This window comes from Mauremys mutica, chromosome 8 (genome assembly GCF_020497125.1).
Source record: "Mauremys mutica isolate MM-2020 ecotype Southern chromosome 8, ASM2049712v1, whole genome shotgun sequence".
Classification (NCBI taxonomy): domain Eukaryota; kingdom Metazoa; phylum Chordata; order Testudines; family Geoemydidae; genus Mauremys; species Mauremys mutica.
This window is the reverse complement of record NC_059079.1, coordinates 44,146,303-44,162,488: the sequence shown is the minus strand read 5'-3', so window position 1 is coordinate 44,162,488 and position 16,186 is coordinate 44,146,303. Positions and strand designations below refer to the sequence as shown.

General features: G+C 41.5%; 1 long non-coding RNA gene across 1 annotated transcript in view; it reads left to right on the top strand.

Annotated features, from left to right (window-relative positions):
• The first annotated feature begins 1,164 nt into the window (after positions 1-1,164).
• The window catches only part of LOC123375425, a 65,228-nt gene continuing 50,206 nt past the window's right edge, over positions 1,165-16,186 (top strand). Inside the window, exon 1 of the long non-coding RNA XR_006581443.1 lies at positions 1,165-1,268. This is a non-coding gene — a long non-coding RNA (uncharacterized LOC123375425). The remainder of the gene's footprint in view (positions 1,269-16,186) is intronic.

The window sequence follows — 16,186 nt, the reverse complement described above, 5'->3', positions numbered from 1 at the left end:
TCCTCTTCGAGCATGGAGCAAAAGCTGGAGCACTAAAGCTGGATTTTTCAGGTCACAAAGGATGATCACACGCCTAACCAGATGCTGCTACTTCAGTCATGTCAAGGCACAACCAACGTAACATATGCAGTTAACGATTTAACACACTCGTTTATCAGAAGGTCATTTTGTTGAGCTAGATGCTACATGCCTGGGGAACATACCCCTAAATGAATTAATGCTCCTTAAACACGTGTTCCATTCTGAGGGTTTCTATTTGGCTAATACCTGTCATGACGATCAGGGCTATGCGGTCAATGGTTGCCCTGTTCTAACCTGGCAGAGTGTCGCCAAAGTAATGTTTTAACAAATGTTCAGGAGTGAGCTCTTGCTCAGGAGAGAAAACACAGCACTTCTGTTAACTGCATGTAAAAACTCAGCCCTGCCTGAATCTGCCCAGGCTCCTTGGAGCATGTAATTCACAGAGACTACTCAGAAACTCAGTAAGTGCCTGAGTATCATTGCTCCCATGCAAATAGTGACTCATTCTGTAGCCACTCCCACATTTGTAACTTGTTGCCTATCCTTACAATACAGATTTTTAGTTTTTATTGTTTCTTCTAGCAAGAGCTGGAAAAAGCTGCTGTAATGTAACAAGTCAGAGAACAGATTAAGAGTTTGAGTAGTTATATTGCTGCTAGACACTTGCACTAGCAACCTGCTTAGAGTATCTGTAGAGGGGGAGGGGAAATGACATTTTTTTAAACCTATGGTTAGGTATGTATTTTACTATGTATTGCTCTGGTTCAGTTTTAGTTGGGGAATTTACATAAATTCAGTTATTTTTAAACAAACCCCACATCTCTAGCTTTTACCAAGCCTCCCTACACACCTCAGGGATGGTACCGTAGGTACATTCGAAAAATAGGGATCAAACATACTTGTCTTGACTTCAGTATAACAGTTTAATGTTTTTGTTTTACTTACACTTACTGAGGTTGGTTATGATGGAGTTTACAAGCCCTTTGGGAGAACTTCCTTGGGAGAACTCTCCCTAGGAAATAAACAAATAGCTATAGAAAAGATCCTGAACACACTGGTCATGAAACTGCAGCTGCTCTCTTCACTTCCTAACTTGTTTGGGTGGAGGGAAAGCAGCTGTGTTTCTGGCCCAGTCAGTTGGAACAGGAGGGTCTCATTACCCTCATCAGAAGATTGGTCTTTGTTCAAGAAAGAAATGCAGGCAAAGCTGTGTGGGGAAAAGCCTTATAAAAGCCTCTTTAGTTCAGGTAGGTATAGGCTTAAGCTTTCTGTTGAAATCAGTTTATTGTTTTAGGACATTTTGTTGTATATGTGCTAACTGTAGAAGGAAAATATCTGGCTAGTGTCCTGAGGCAATCTTTGCTTGGCCATTAAAAAAGGTTGACTACTGTCTTAAGGCAATTATTGCTTTGAGTCATCTAGAAAGATTAAAATAAATATGAACCTTAGCTAGGATTTTATTATTTTTATAAAAGAAACTTAGTTGTTTGACTTGCTTGTTTTGTTGGTCTTAGCTCTAGATCTTCCATATTCTCCCTTTAAATTGTGAGAGCTTAATTCTGTACAATATGAACAATAAAAAAAAATTCACATTAGTGTAAATGGGAGCTCTGGAAGTGCAAACAATACTGTATCAAGCTGTTAGGATAAGTTTTCATGAAGTATTGTCTTAATGGCAGTATAAGATGCCTAAAATGTGTAATAGGGAACTTTTAAAAGACTGCCCCCATGTCATTGTTCTCAATCTATATCCTGTTAGAGTATGCGTATGATAGCTATTCTTACTGAGGCTAGAAACTCAGATCAAGGAGAGGTCTTGCAATATCAGCAGTACTGGTTTTAATGAGGGATCCATTGTATTCTTCAGTGGGATAGCTCTCTTTCTAGAGTAGAATGAGACAATGTTGATACTTTGAGAAGGAATCAGCTCAATTATCTAAGTAATTTTTTTGTTAATGGCATGAATGTCTTGATAAACTCTTCCTCAGCAGCCTGTGAGTACTCCAAGACCCAGTGGGCTAAGGATATCCAATGGTTTTGCAAAATTCTTACCATCTGATTCCACATCATAAAGTGTAGAAATAAGGGTCTCCTTTCACAGCAATGTCAATGCTGTTCCTTAAATTAGTCATCTGCAGTCACTTTTGATACAGAGTTGTTCCATCCCCCACTACTGAAGAGGTCAAATGATAGGTGTCACTATCTTATGCCTCAAATATTAAAGGTGGGGGGTTGAGAATTGGGTCTTAGCCCATTGCTGTTTCACTTTTCACTGTGTTCTGAGCAAGTACGGTACCTAGTGATAGAGGTATTTGAGAACAAAATATGTTTGTATAACCGATTTATAGAGGAAAAACAATGTGTGAGGCATAAGAGCCTGGAGAAGAACCTTGATCATAGGACTTGTCACTGGCTGCAGCCTTCTGCATTGTCTGCCAATAAATCATAGGTGCATTGTTCAAGAGCAAATAGTACTCAGTGAAATGTTTTAAAATATTGTATTTTAGGATGCTTCAAACCTAAACAGCTCTTGTTTATCTGTGCTTATACTCAGGGGTATGGTTGTGGGGGGTTTTTTGTTTAATTGGGAGCTTGAGTTATATTTCAGCTGGTGATAATCTACTAGGTATGGTCAATTTGAAACACACTTCAACATTGTAGGTTAAGTCTAACTTGAATGAAAAAATAGGTTAACTTTCTACTCTGGAGAAGCTAGAGAAAGGTATAGATAGCAGCACAGTAGAAAAAGTAAATAAGACTATGAAAAAAGGAGGGGAGAGAGTCTAATGGAAAATGTACTTATGTAACATGAGATATCCACATGCAGCAGCCTATCTTTGGAGACTGGGAAAGAGTGGTGTCTTAAGTCTAATATACAACACAAGCTTTCCTTTAACTAGAAAACCATGTTTTAAATACTACTGTGCATTTGCTTGCAAAATTTGTATAGGTACATCAGTATTCATTCAGCCTGCCTTGCAATGGAAGAGGTCTGTATCAGACAAGGGATAATATGGTCAGGAGGTGATGTGGCAGATCCTGATGTCCCTTCCAGTGTGTGGCAAGGTATTATCTGCCTCTTGCTGTAATACTCAGGGTGGTATCTTGGGAGTGTATAGCAGTAGTGTCTGGTATTGGCAACTGGCACTTGAAGAACCATGAAGAAACAGAAATCGTGTTATAAATTCATTTGGTTTTGGACACAGCTGCGGGTTCACAAGTTTCATCATTCATACTTGTGGTGAAATGTATAAATGGAATTATATCTCCTTCTTAAAAAGCTTTTTGCTTGATCCTATATGATCACAAAGATAAATAAGCAAAAGTCCATGAATTTCCAAATAAACATAAGCAGGTAGGCTCTTAAAAATAAAATAAAAAAAATCTAATTCCTATCTTTTTCTTGTGCTATGGAAGAAATATTGTATAGGCCCTTAACCTGCAAAAACTTAAGCATATGCTTAAGTACTTTAATGGGAATATTTATAATGTATAAATTTAAGCAAATGAAAAGTCTTTGCAGTACTGGGGCCTTAAGAAATATCCTTTTTATGATCCTTCTTCAATGCTCTCTTTTCCTTATCTGAAGATATGAAACAAAAGGTAATAAGAAATATCAGTGGAAAACCTCCAACAAGGTCTCACTTTGTGGTAGGACACACTGTACATCCCCCTCTTTAAAAAAAAAAAAAAAACGAACCACCAAATAGTGAAGTGGAATAGTGACGTGTCAGCAGTGAGTCTTGAATTCAGTGAAGCATCTGGTGGAGATATGTCTAAAAAAATGACCATGTAAAGATTATTTTATTTAAACATTTGTCTGTGAAAGTTCAAAATCTCGTGTCTTCACTGAAGTCCAATGGAGTTAACCAGTCCAAATGCAAAGAGAATTGGATCCACAGAGAATTTGCTTTCTTGGTATCAGGAAACCTATTTGAGAGAGGGCTGAATTCTTTAATGTTGCTCTTATGAAATAGTGTGGCCATAACAGTACTTTAGAGCTTGCTGTTTTCTGCTCTGTTCCATCAGTGCACCTCATTTTAGGCACTGATTCAAATGGAATAAATCACTGATCAAAATGTTTTCTTCCTAAAAATTTTGTAGTGTCTTTGTAACTTCAAAAAGTTGTATAAACTGTATTGTGGATAGATAGAATTCCATGTTTACTTTTCATTTAAAGTGTCCATTTAATTTTAAATTTCTTGGAACAAAGCAGTGCTGTTTAGTTTGTTTATATTAATAATCATTTAAAAGATGACTAATCAACATCAGGGGAAATAGGTGATGCCTCTCTTAAATGCCATCTGCAAGAAGTAGAAAGCAGCACTGAATGTCTAGCCTATGTGATCTTCATTCTCTACCTATGACTGCCCACTAGCATTTTCTTGTAGCTTGTCCAAGCATATGGCACAAGTGAAATGGCCTCTGCCTGTGGCAGCATAGCCTGTAAAGATGCCGCCCACATCTTTTGCTCTATAGTAGAAACAGTTAAGGAACGAATGGCCTGTTGCTGAGAGTTCACAACTCCCACTGACTAACTGAGTTTGGAACAATTACCAGAAGGTCCTCCAGGGTTCTGTCAGTCCGTTAAGATGCGTTAAGCCCAATGAAAAGCAAACATGGCTTTTGCATAAGGAGAGTTACTCAGAACTTGTTTCTGCTTGAATAGCAGCTTGTGATATGGAAAGATATAAAGATAGATGGTTTAACTAGATTTAACAAATCATTATACTTCTCACTTCTAGGAGGAATACTCTTGAAGTAAAACTAAATGGTTTCATAGGGTATCTGAACAGAAGTGCAGTTACAGTAGCTAGTCTTTATTCCAGTCCAGGGTTTTAAACATGTATTCTGGCAATAGAGGTGGAGTCATAACTCTGCCACATACTTGTTTTCTTAAGTAACTGTGTTTTCTGATGAAAATGTAACACTATGTTGATAAAGGTAGCTTTGCAGTAAAGCTAAATTTAGTAATTTTAGGCATATGTTTGTTAGTGACATTCCTCTTATTTATACTACATGCATCTAGAAAGACTAAAAAGACAATTTTTGATTTGGAGTCTGGAATGCATGTCTGTAACGTTTCCTGCTGTGCCAAATATTCATAAAGATACATGGATTGGTGAGCAACTTAGATATTCTGAGATAAAACTGGTGAAATCAGGCAAGCTTGACTGCTTGTTTTTGTTTAAGTAATCAGGAGTCTGAAAATCTCAAGGTTTAAGAGTAGTTTCAGGAAGAAAGGAAGGCAACATTGTGGTAACTGATTATGTTCATGCATTAGCATGGAAGTAATGAGCAATGTGTGAGTGCGCTTTGAGGGTTCCAATTTTGTAATATGAAATAACACTTGCTGTATCTGTAACTTATTGAGAAGTCTGACTTGGAAATGGGACTCAATCTTTGCTTCGAGATCCCAAGAGAAAGTTCTTTCTTTCAGCAAAATAATGCAAGTTGTAATATCTCTTGTACATTCCAATTATCTGGTGCTTCCTTAATTATATTTCACATGCTTTTTGAATGATGAAGAAGCTGTGAGCTTTTGAATAAACATTTTTAGAGGAATGTTGCAAAAATAAATCTGGCTGATAAATCAGTTTGTCATGAAATGTTAGTAGCATTATTTGATCTACATTAATGCTTTACCCATATTAGCGCCGGCTGACCTCTCTAGTAAAAAAAATCTATATCCTCCCAGCCAGTCTAGTACTTTGTGAATCTACGTAATTCTAAGTATCTGGTATCCAAAACCATATTCTGTGTCCTGGTGGGTTCATTCCCTGACTGCTAAAACAGTTTAGAAAAACTCCTAAGTGCACAGACAAACTATAGTAATCTAATTTTAGGAGGAAACATGGTGTAGTGATTATCAGTGTGGTAGTCTCCAACACTGGACTTTATTTCCTATATTCTAGTGATTTTTGAACAAATTATTTTCAACAGACATTGTCAACTTACATCAGATTTCTGTCTGAATTGTTTACTTTCTAGTGTTAGTGATTTTAGTTGTTACTTGTAAGTGGCAGATTGAAGGGAACACGTTCCCTGTTTTTAGCAGCTTCTTTCCTTTGTCAGCCCTCAGTATATAAAGTCAGCTTAATTGGGCCTTTCATACAGCAACCAGGGAGAGAATTTTTGTTATGGAGGGATGGGGATCCAGGAAAATAACTTCAGTCATAAAGACTGGCAGGGATGGCTGAGAGGCAGGTGTAGTAACTGAAACAACTACTCAGCTTTTGAAACTGATTGACTAAATTTTGAATGTACGGTGTTCCTTTTTAAACTTCTCTATGCTTCAGTTTCACTGTATGTATGAAGATAAGACTTGCCTATTTCAGGGCTGTTGTGGACTTGTGTTTAGAAAGAGATTTGAGATTCTCTACAGAAATGCCAAATACTGGCATAATATTCTGTTGCAGTTTGAGCTGTCTCCAACTGAATTCTGTGCAAATAGGAGTAGTATTACTGACTCGCATTACTGGAGTTCTTTAATGCAGTGTTCATGCACAACTCTCTTTTTTTTCTGTCATACCTAGGAGCTGTGATTGTGTAATAAAGGTTGCTATAAAGTGGCATCATGCTATATCTGTTGAGCTATGCTTTTCTAAGGTCACCCTGCACAGAGGTACATGAGTGATGCATGGCTTCTTTTCTTGCAAATTAAATAGGATGTTTAAGTTGGAGAGAGAGTGGCCCCATCTGCAAATGCCAAGAGTGTTTACACTCTGGCTCACAGCAGCCTCTAGTTTAAGGGTCAGATTCCCAGCTGGTGTAAATTGATATAGCTCAATTGAAGTCAATGTAGACATGCTCACTTACACTAAAAGCTGGCCCTAAATCTTTGGAACAAAGGAAAACAACTGAGAATTATTTTTTTTTTGACAGCTAAAATCTTGTTCTGTGTAAGTTTGTGTAGTTTTCAAGAACGCATGAGTTATTACACGAGTAACATGCAAAAGAAGTGCCCACAACAAACAAGATGCACTGAGATCCCTCATCCCAAAGGGGTTTTTAAATGCCAGTTGCTGTGCACCTGGCTTTCAGCTGATGTGAAAAGTAATACTACTTCTGTTTTAGTCCTTGTAGACTGACATTATACATGCATGGGCTTTTTTGCAAGCCTTGGCAATACCATAATATTTTCAGTCTTTTCTCAGATAAGGGAAACCAATCGCCTGTGCTGGTTCTGCTCCAGGTTTCAGTATCAAGTGGGTCATGCAAATGGACCTACCAATCAGTTTAACTGCTCAAGTTTCTTACAGGTCATACATTTGGGGTTTTTTACATATTAAGAAAAATATTTCCAAGGAACACTGTTGGATTTCATGCATCAGAATCCATCATTTTCCACAAGTAGCAGGGAATGAATGTGTACTAACCTTATTTCAGTTTCCACTCTTGAGGGAGGGTAACAGCTCTGGAATAAATTCAGAAAGAGTATATTTTGTCTTTATAATATGGAACAGCTCAGCTGGTGTAACACAGGGCCATCAAGTATTGTACAGGACCTAATCTGTTGCCAAGTTTCAAATAACTCAGTAATGCCTCTGGTGGAAGGAAAGCAAATAGTTGGATTGATGTGGTGGCACATCATTTATGAAAGAGAAGTATTGTGAAAATTAGAGAGTTCCACCAGTGCAAATGCAGTCATTGATAAATTAAGACTGGGACTTTAGGCAGCCAGTTCCCATTCTAAATTGAATCCTAGCTTAAAATAACCCATTGAACTAAATGTTGGTTTATCTCCCAGGACCATGCAAACACAGGAGCTGGCCCTGAGCTGCTGGACTCTTCAGTCTGGAGGGCTCCTCTCCCCTCACCCCCGAACTTAGAAAAATGGATCAGCCCAATCTGCTCTCTCTGACCTCTCTTCTCTGCTGCAGGACAACAATGGGCAGCTCCACTCCCTCTCTTTCTTTCCTAGAGGGCATGGGGAAGAGGATTACTAACCCAGAGCTGCTCCAGCAGCAGCTAGGACCTTCTTATGGCAACAACAATAGAGCCCTGCAGAAGGGTGTATGAAGAGTGGCAATGGGCAGCTGAATTTATCTGAGCTAGGGATGGAGACAGCGTGGCCTGAATTAATTTTATGGAGAGTATCCTAAAAAGTGACCAATGCGCTCTTGCCAAATTAGTCTCCCATTGCTGCCCTGAGAAACCCAGTCAACTACCTCAATATTTCTTGAAAATCTTAATATGAGAGCTCAGATACAGGTCCCCCCTACCATGTTAAAAGTTAAAACTTGCATCATTTAATTTCCCCTTCAAATGTATTTTTCACAAGAACAAAGATGTTTGCACCAGTCAGATCAACAAAAATACCCCCTGTATTTCCAATTCTAGGAAGTCTTTGGGTGACCAAATAAAGTCAATATTCACATTCTGCAGTTAAAGGAATGTCTCTGATTCCACATTCAGAAAAAGGCCTCACAGAACTGATGCTATATATTACTGCACAATAGTGAAAGATGATGTGCATAGGTGGTTGAGAGGGCTGGGGCTGTGGTTAGTGTACCGAATTTTGTAAATGACTGCAAATGGTGGTGAAAAAGAGCTACACAGATTTTGTTTCCAGCAGCAGTGAGCACTGTGGATTTGGTTGAGCATATTTGTACCTTTCTAGGTGAGAGGAGAACACAAATTTGCTGGAAGCCAAAAATCTTTCTACGAACTCTGTCAGCCTGCAAAAATATTTTTTCCTTTGAGCCCCCCCCCCCCCGCCAAAAAAAAAAAAGAAAATGAGATCAGAAAAGAATGAACTCTCTTGGAAAAAAAATTTCACTGATTGTGAGAATATTATATATGTCTTAGCTTTTCCTGAGTTCCTACATTCTCTTAATTTTTTTTACCAGAAAGAAACCACAGTTAGAGACTCTCAAGTACTTGTGGTATCATAGGAAACAATCATTTCAAAATGGTATTTCAAGATGTGTGGAAAGGACTTGGCAAATTAATGCTGCAACTTTTGTGCTCTGGCCAATAGGATTTCACAGGGTGCATTTCTTGGCTGAATCCAGCCCCTTTGTATATAAATAAATCATGAAGGAAAGAGCAGTTACAGGAGAAGCCTTTTATCTGTACAACGTTATATAATTATTCCATTTGTAAATCCAAAACAGAGATCTTGCTTGTCTAAAAAAATAAACCGAATGAGAGAATACCAATAAACTGCAAAGAAGATGGTAACAAAATAATGGGGGACCTTATCCTGCAACTTCAAGTGTCTGTGTGGATTGCTTATCTATAAGGAGTCCTGCTGAGTCAGGGGCTCTGTGTGGTCCACTTGTCCACCTGCAGTCATGGGATCAAATACACTAATTTTTAAATATCCACTGGAAAAACAATATACTAAATAAGAGCATTCAAATTATTTAAGGGCTTGATCTTGTCCTTGGACACAGAAGAGTGGCTGCTTGTGTATTTGCTAGGATCAGAACAGTGCTTCTGGGGTACTTCTCCCCGTCTCAGGTAACTCCCTGAGCTCCAGAGAGAATAGAGCCTTAAGGTGAGCAAGACTTGACTAAGTTAGGTGTCTTTCATCCTTCCTTTTCCCCCTACTTACTATACTGTGATTAGTCATCCCCCAAAGAGATTCTCTGTGCTCTGTACTCCCTAACTATTTCTCATAGTAAATGACACTATTTGTGAGTGACACAGCCTGTGTTGGACGAACATAGTGTCATTGCACCGCATAAAGCTTTATAGAAATATGCTTGAGTGTAAATATGACATAACTGGAATGTGTTTTATGCTAGATATGCCATGTAACTGTAAGCAGAGTCAGGATGAGCTCTACCCTGACATCTGGTGGTGAATTGTGGTGAGTTGTGGAAAAGAACTTCAGGGGCTGGTCTTGTTTGCATAGGCACAGTCACCCTGCCTCTCATGAGCTCACAGCTACCCAAATGGTCATTTTGGCTGCTGTGGGATCCCCAGTTTCTCTGTTACTGGGGCAGGAAGAATAAAGTGTTGTTTCCCTGATTATGTGAATCAAGGCCAGTGGAACTGTTTTATGACAGAGAGACTCACCATCAACTAAGTAGCAGTCACTAGACAAGGGACATGGATTCCAAAACCCAGTGAATTGAGGGAGGCTGGGGATAGGTATTTGTACCTGATGGTATGGGCCCCTTTTGAAGGCCTGAAACACCAATTGCACCGCCTTATCTCTCCACTGTTGAATAGCAGAGCTAATTTTGATTCTATTGAATCCAGTTACAGGCTGCTGTGCTGAATTCACTTTGGGCCAATGGTACACCAGCACTGGGGCTCCCTTGCTACAAGCTGAAATCACTAAGAGCTGAAATTACTAAGAGCTGAGATCACTGAGTGCTGTGTTAACTAGTGGGGGAGCCTGAAAATATATTGTTAAGCAGCTGGCAGAGCGGAGCAGTTTGTGGGATGGTTGGAGTGGCCCACAGGACGGTGAGTGGAGTGAAGTAGGGCAAAGCGAAGCAGTTCATGGGATGGCTGGAGTGGTTCATGGGATGACTGGTGGAGTGGAGCGGCTTGTGGTGAAAGCTGCAGCAGAACCCCATGGAGAAGAGGGGCAGTCGGCCTTGAACCACGTAAGGTGCCCCTTAACATCCTGTGTGCCCCTTCCCCCCCCCCCATTTGCACCCAGGCTGGGAGGGTAAAACTCTGCAGATAAACTTTTGAACTCTGGGGCTGCACTGACCAGGGACAGAGACTTTTGGGGTGTTGGACTTTTGGGACTTTGGGGTGATCTTTTGGGTTATTGGACTTAAGACCCTGAAGGGAAAAGGATACTGCCAAACTTACTTGCGGGGGTGGGTCTTTTGCTCATGGTTTGTGTTATGACTCCTGTTTGTGGTGTTTCCCCAACATAATGCCACATTGTTTCCTTCTTTTATTAAAAGGATTTTGCTACACTCAGACTCCATGCTTGCGAGTAGGGAAGTATTGCCTCTTAGAGGCGCGTGGGGGATGGTATGTAATTGTCCCAGATCACTGGGTGGGTGTTCGAGCTGGTTTTGCATTGCGTTATTGAAACAGAACCCCTGGATACTGAACCCGGCCCTTGTTGCTGGCAACTTAGACGGACAGAAGGGTTACATAACATACCTTTGCGAAAGTTATATTCTTCTGCATGTATTCAGATATAAAAATGATATATGCATATGAATAGGATGAAGTTATGAGTGTTGGCTCTATGCTTGTACTTAAAGGATTTGCTGCAGAAAACACCTACGGCAGATGTGGTCAACATAGTGTGAAGGGGTTATTCAAGTAATTGGGAGTATTTGGTTAACAATAGACCTTGATAGACACCAATCCACATCTGAGCTTTCCTGGAAAGACCTGCAGAAAACTGAGTCATGCATGGACATGTGAGTTGCCCATGTGAATCAAAACCTCCATTTTGTAGCTGGATTCTACACGGGGAGAGAGGGGTTCCCACCCACAGGAGAGAAACTATATAAGCCCCTGCAAAAAACTTTCAATTTTGTCTTCAGTTGGCTCAAGAGAGAGCCTCTCCACCCCCAAAGGATATGTGAAAGAAACCAGAAAAAAGGACAGTAACCACAGGGGTGTGAGTGATTGCTGGACCCAGACTAGAAGGAGGCTAGTCTGTAAAATAAGATTACTGAAACATTTCTGAGGGTGAGATTTCATTCATAATCACTTTCTTACGTATTAGGTTTGGACTTGCATTTTATTGTTTTATTTTGCTTGGAAATTCACTTTGTTCTGTCTTATTACTTGGAACCAGTTAAATCCTACTTTTTGTATTTAATAAAATCACTTTTGACATATTAATTAGCCCAGGGTATATATTAATACCTGGGCAGGGACAAACAATTGTGCATATCTCTCTATCAGTGTTATAGAGGGTGAACAATTCATGAGTTTACCCCGTATAAGCTTTATACAGGGTAAAATGGATTTATTTGGGGTTTGGACCCAGTTATCTGAGTACTAGAGACAAGAACACTTAAGCTGTTTTTAGTTTAGCCCGCAGCTTTTGTGGGACATAGTTCAGACCTGGGTCTGTGTTTGTAGCAGGCTAGCATGTCTGGCTCAAACCAGGCAGGGCACTGAAGTCCCAAACTGTCAGGGAAAATGGGCTCAGAGGTAGTCTCAGCACATCAGGTGGCAGTCCTAAAGCGCGTTTCTGTGATCCAACCCATCACACATATGTCCTAGAGGATGAGTGAACTAGTAGACCTACCTTGCTCTCCCATCTCATCTGCTAGATTTGGTCCCCACAGAGACAGCTGAGCCAGTCTGGCAGGTTTCCACCTGCAGAGAACCCGAGAGTGGGGACCCAGAGAAGCTGATGTCTAGTCCTCAATAGTTGCATGCACTGGCATGGGCCTGATGGTGGTGAGAAGTCAGGATGTCCATGTTAACTTATCCTTCCACTGCGTCAACCTTTTAGCATTTGAAGGGGCTAATGATTATTGAAGGGGCCATGTTAAGCTCTGGGCAGGAGGATAAGTTGGTAGGGAGAAAAGGCTTCTTCAGAGGGAGAAGTGAAAACATTTCTCTTCTTCTGTCCTTTCCATGTAGAGGTCACCTACCACTCACCAGATTCCTCTCCACCCATCTCCATATCTATGACTAGCAGCTAAAGAGATCTTCAAAACTCAATCTACCACCTTATTCCTTTGTGAGGTCCAATGCCCTATTTACATCCCATCTCCCCCTTAAGCCTCCCACTTTAGCTTCCTCACCTTTATCTTTGGAACTTAATCTCTGCATTGGCTTTCCGGCTTCCCAAAACTACTATTCACTTGAAATATCTTCACTAAACACTACCTCCTTCCTGATCTTTTAGTCTGAGTTCCCTCTCCCTGATCACTCCATCGCCATCACATTCAACCACTTGCCCCCATTCTGATCTATTTCAACTCTTTCATGACTTACAATCCTACATTGTCTATGATCAGCCACTCATCCCTTTCCTCATTCTCTCCACTCCAGGCTCACGCTCAACCCCCCCTCCTCCATCACCCCATTGGCATGCTTCTGTGTGCGAAGTCCCCAGATTTCCTCTACTACAAATTCATACTCTCCCTCCCCAGTTCTGCCATTTTCCTGCTCAAGCAGCATTCCTTCTCCATGTCATACACTCTGATGCCCGGTCACCTATTCACCTACGCTGGTTCTCTCCTGAAACCTTCCTCCATTTTTCATGTAGAAACTTTTACAAAATTTGCAGTGACCTTCCCCTTCCCCTTGTGAGACCTACACTATAGGATCTGATTGAATGGACTTTGAAAACAATTTTATACATCTTTGAATTTTTTTCCAAGTATATTGAAAACATTTATTTTGGGGAGACTGCATACAGTAGACAATTGGATACTATAATGAGCATTGGGTATGAATGTGTGTCTACACAGACTTCATGTAACTGACAATTTAGGAAATGATGTTAGTTTAGAGATAGGCTGTTCACTTAGGCCCTGATCCTGCAGACACATGGGCTTGACACATGCATGGTCCTCCTGAATGAGACTACTTGTTTAAGGCACTCATCCAACAAATAAGTGTCACTTTAAAAAACATCACATAGTTAAGAATAAAAACAGCTCTATTCGTTATACCTACATTATAAATTAACAATGCACCAACCTCTTCTTTCTCCCCACTCTCCCCCTTAACAATGCTATCTTATGTTTATATTAGATGCTTTTCTATTGCCTAGATGACAGTAATCTCAGATCACGTCCAAGCATTACTGAACTCTTGTGAGTCAGGGATGTATTATGATTTCCATGTTATAGATGGTGACCTGATGGTCCGAGATTGTGACCATTGTTTAAGGCCTCACACATAGGCGCCGACTCCGTGGGCCCTCTGGGGCTGGAGCACTGAGGGGGAAAAATTGGTGAGTGCTCTGCACCCACCGGCTGATCTCCACCCCAGCTTGCCTCCACTCTGTCTCCGCCCCCTAGCTCCAGCGCTTGCTGCCACGAAACAGCTGTTTCGTGGCGGCAAGTGCTGGGAGGGAGTGGGGAGGAGGGTGAATGTGGTGTGCTTGGGGAAGGAGTGGGGATTTGGGGAAGGAGTCCAATAGGGGTAGAGAGGAGGCAGAGTTGGGGCAGGGACTTTGGGGAAAGGATTGGCATGGGGGCAGGGGTGGGGTCGGGTCAGGACGGGGCTGGGGGTGGCGCCAGCTCTCAGTCCACATCTTACCCACATGACCATCTTGACTCTTTAATGGTGCCTTGAAGTTGACACCTGTGTGGATGTGAAAGGAGAATGTAACCCTATAATTTCCCCCTCCCCCACCTCCAACCAAAAAAGAAAGTTGCGAGGTCTGTATATTTTGGTAGAAAAACTCAAACAAAAACTGAAGGTACCAACACTCCAAAACTTTGGAGTGGGGGCAGGGGAAGCAAATGCAGACAGTGTTATGGCTTCTCCTTATGTCTATAATGAATCAAACCTTAAACCCCATTAAACTTTAGGATGAATATTAGAAACCTGTCTCTGGATTCTACAGCTTGGGCCAATGTCTAGTATTGATTTAAAAAAACAAACCAAACCTGGTACTGTTTACTTTCCTGTAATATAACTTTCACAATTGTATTTTAGTTTAGTGTACAAGTCAGAATGACCATAATCATATACTGGCCTCTGAAATTGCAATAGATGTAATTATTCTACATTAATGTCACATTCATATTTAATGGTAGTTTAGGTTGTCTCAAAAGGAAACTTGCTTTGTAATAAAGCAAAGCAGTAGTTGATTACTGGTGCTTTTCTCAACAGGGCTGCATTTCACATCTGTTATATGATGTGTAGTGCCATCGGGGACCGATCCAATAACTATAGGTACATAATAATACCTTTAGTTAGGCGAACTGAATAAATATTGCATACAAGCTTTTGGGATCTCATAAAAGATTTTCTTCTAATGAAGAGGAAATTGGTGCAACTGGAAAATAACTCCAGGAGGAATTGTAAATTGGGAAAACCAATATCTACTAAACCCTCCAGTGCACTGATATTTGAAGCACTTATGTATAAACTTCTGATTACTCTCACCTACAAGGGAAATTTTACTGAGAACCTGAAAGCTTGTGCAAAACTTTCTTGTTAGTCAAATGACTATCTGCTGCTACTACACCTGTGCCTTTATGCCTACTAAACCTTTTAAAAAAAATCTCTAAAATTTTCTCTTGTAGTACTGACTTATAAAGACCAGGTTATTGGAACCAAAAATATCTCTGCATGGCCAAACTTTTCCTCCTTTCTGGTCTGCACAGCCTTAGGAACATAGCTGAGGTCAGGCTGTGAAGTCTTTTAGGCTAAGCAGTATAACAGTCTCTCGGTTTTCTCCTGTTTTCCTGTCATAATGAGTATGTGAGGTGACTGGAGTGGGAAAGTTTAGTGAATAGAGCCTTTAGACTGATGCATGCAGCAACACCTGCTGGCAGCTGAGAGCACAGAAAGGTAGACCGTAAATCTTAAGCTTAACTTTTTACAATAGCAACAAATCTACTTGTTCTGTGCTGCTTGTTTTCCTGAGGCCAGACTCTGTGTGTGTGTGTGTGTGTGTGTGTGTGTGTGTGTGTGTGTGTGTGTGTGTGTTCATCTAAAGAAAAGGCTCTGAAAATTAAACTCTCTCCACTAGCCTGGTACTTTGTAGTCAATAGCACAGCTAGGTACTGTGGGCTAGCATGTATCTATTCCAGGGCCGCCCAGAGGATTCCGGGGGCCCGGGGTCTTCGGCAGCGGGGGCCCCCGCTTCAGCAGTAAGTCGGCGGTGGGGGGTCCTTCCATTCCGGGACCCGCCACCAAAGTGCCCCAAAGACCCAGGCGGGGCCCCCCCTCCACCGAATTACCGCCAAAGCAGGACCCGCCGCCGAAGTGCAGCCCCCACTGCGGGTCTTCGGGGCACTTCGGTGGCGGGTCCTGGAACGGAAGGACACCCCCCTCCCGCCGCTGAATTACCGCCGAAGACCCGGCTGCACTCCGGCGGCGGGTCCCGCTTCGGCTGTAATTCGGCGGCGGGGGGGTCCTTCTATCCCGGAGAGGAAGGACCCCCCCGCCAGCGAAGACCGGGAGCAAAGAAGCTCCAGGGGCCCGGGCCCCGCGAGAATTTTCCGGGGCCCCCGGAGCGAGTGAAGGACCCTGCTCCAGGGGCCCCGAAAAACTCTTGTGGGGGCCCCTGCTGGGCCCGGGGCCT